The sequence below is a fragment of the Numida meleagris genome, chromosome 4 (assembly GCF_002078875.1).
Source record: "Numida meleagris isolate 19003 breed g44 Domestic line chromosome 4, NumMel1.0, whole genome shotgun sequence".
NCBI classification, from domain to species: domain Eukaryota; kingdom Metazoa; phylum Chordata; class Aves; order Galliformes; family Numididae; genus Numida; species Numida meleagris.
Genome location: NC_034412.1, coordinates 49,209,420 through 49,212,227, shown reverse-complemented (window position 1 = coordinate 49,212,227; position 2,808 = coordinate 49,209,420).

The window sequence follows — 2,808 nt, the reverse complement described above, 5'->3', positions numbered from 1 at the left end:
CAACCTTCCAGCCACTCTGCCCCAAGCCTGTAGCGTTGCCTGGGGTTGCTGCGGCCCATGTGCAGGACCCGGCACTTGGTCTTGTTGAACCTCATCCCACTGGCTTCATCCCAGAGATCCAGCCTGTCCAGATCTCTCTGTTGGGCCTTGCTACCCCCAGACAGATCGACGCTTCCTGCCAGCTTGGTGTCGTCTGCAAACTTACTGAGGGTGCTCTCAATGCCCTCATCCAGGTCATCAATAAAGATATTGAAGAGGACAGGCCCCAGCACTGACCCCTGGGGAACACCACTCGTGACCGGTCGCCAGCTGGATTTAACTCCATTCACCACCGCTCTCTGGGCCCGGCCCTCCAGCCAGCTCCTTACCCAGGTGTACCTGTCCAAGCCACGGGCTGCCAGTTTCTCCGGGAGAGTACTGTGGGAGACAGTGTCAAAGGCTTTGCTGAAGGCTAGGTAGACCACATCAACAGCCTTTCCCTCATCCACCAGACAGGTCACAACAGCCTTTCCCTCATCCACCAGACAGGTCAGTCGATCATAGAAAGAGATCAGGTTGGTCAAGCAGGACCTGCCCTTCACAAACCCATGCTGGCTGGGCCTGATCCCCTGGTTGTCCTGCAAATGCCGTGTGATCTCCCTCAGGACAATCTGCTCCATCACCTTCCCTGGCACCGAGGTCAGGCTGACAGGCCTGTAGTTCCCTGAATCCTCCTTACGACCCTTCTTGTAGATGAGAGTCACATTGGCAAGTCTCCAGTCTTCTGGGACCTCTCCAGTTGACCAGGAAAGCCGATAGATGATGGAAAGCGGCTTGGCTATCTCTTCCGCCAGCTCCCTCAGTACTCTCGGGTGGATCTCATCCCCATGGACTTGTGGCAGTCCAGGTGGAGTAGTAGGTCTCTGACCGTTTCCTCCTGAATCATGGGGGGTTTGTTTCGCTCCCCATCCGAGACTTCTAGGTCAGAGAGTAGAGTGCTCTGAGGACAACTGGTCTGGCTTTTAAAGACAGACGTAAAAAAGGCATTGAGAACCTCAGCCTTTCCATTGTCCTCAGTGGCCACGTTCCCAGCCGCGTCCAGTAAAGAATGGAGATTCTCCTTGGTCCTCCTCTTACTGTTAATATATTTGTAAAAGAGTTTCTTGTTCCCTTTAATCCCAGCAGCCAAGCTTAATTCAAGCTGGGCCTTTGCCTTTCTAATTTTCTCCCTGCACATCCTGACAACCTCTTTGTACTCTCCCCGAGTTGCCTGTCCCTTCTTCCACAGGAGGTAGATTCTCTTTTTTTCCTGGAACCTCAGGAAAAGCTCCCTGTGCATCCATGCCGGTCTCCTTCCCCGCCGGCTATCTATCTCTTAATCTCTTTCATGTCTGTTATATATTACAGAGCATGCAACCTAACAGAAACTCACTCATGTCTTACTGATAACCTCTCTTCTTCAACAGTTACAGATGGAATGCTGAGTAAAGCAAAGCTTTGTGTTTGTCTATATTGGGTTTTTAGTCCGCAGGTGTTATAGCTTTCTGACTTCAGTACTGGCAGATACCACAAAAAAGCTGACTTTTTCTTTCACTGACTTATTTCCTCCCAGCTCATGTCCAAAGCCTTTTATATAAGTCTTTTAAGTGTCTAGTGTCATTTGGACACTAGGTCTAGCTCTCAATGAGAAAAGAAATGAGAGGAGTGAACTGGCTGTAAGTATTCCTTTTGCTGTCCCATGACACATCTCTTTTTTGAGCAGTTTTCATCAGTCAAAGGCACTTTCTTTCATAAACTACTGACTTTCAAAAAAGTCACAGTCAAATTCTGTTGATCCAAGGGAGTAGATTCACTTATTTCATATGTAATCCTTCAGTTTCTGGAATACTGAACTAAGTCTTGCAGTATTAAGAAGTATTTGATGTCCAGGAAACAATTGTTCACCTTTGTAAAACTTGCATTTAAAATACGCCAGGACAGAGTTAAGAAAAAATTTATTCAAAATTCCAAAATCCTTGAGTTGAGAGCACCCATCTGCAGGAACTGCCTGGTGCTGGCAGCCTCGTGCCTTACCTCTTGCTGTCCCGTGATGCAGCTGCAGGTGAAGGCCCTGCTCAGAGCCCAGAGTGCCATCCTGGTGGTGGTGGGGCCATCAGTGTCCTTGGCACCCAGAATGCCCTGAGAAGTGATATCAGCTTTGGCACCATCAGCTGCCTGCTCTGCTTCCAGGAGCATGGAGGGATGGTTCACAAATTGACAGAGGCTGTCTCCCTTCCCTGGAGACGTTACTTTGGGGCAGGGCTGACCTAAGCTCCAGCCTGTCTGCTGGGAAGAGAAACTGAGGAGAAACAGTAAGTTAGTGGGAGGGAGCCTTTCCAGCAGGGACACACGGAGTATGAAGGGAATGGCCCTGCAAGAGAGCTCAGAGGACAGCACTCAGCCCTGTGGCCACTGCTGCCCTCCTCCCTAGGGCTGAATCAGCAGAGGGCTGGTCCCTGCACAGCACTCCCACATTCAAGCAGCCCCCTCTGCAGCACTTCCTGACACACCCTGGCAGCAGGCCTGCTACAGCAGGGCTCAACTTGCCAGGCTTCACCCCACCATTCCACCTGCCTCTATCCATCCCTGTTGTTGGAAATATCCAAATAATTTATCAGGACGGTGTCAACGGTTTACGGGCGTTCGGCCCGGTTCCGTGACAAAGGGGACGGGGGATCCACGGGTCCATACCCCGGGAAAAGGGAAAAGGGGAAAAGGGGAAGGAGATGGCCCTGAGAGCAAAGAACAGCGGCAACAATCTGAGGAGAAACAAACTAATTTGCTAAATAA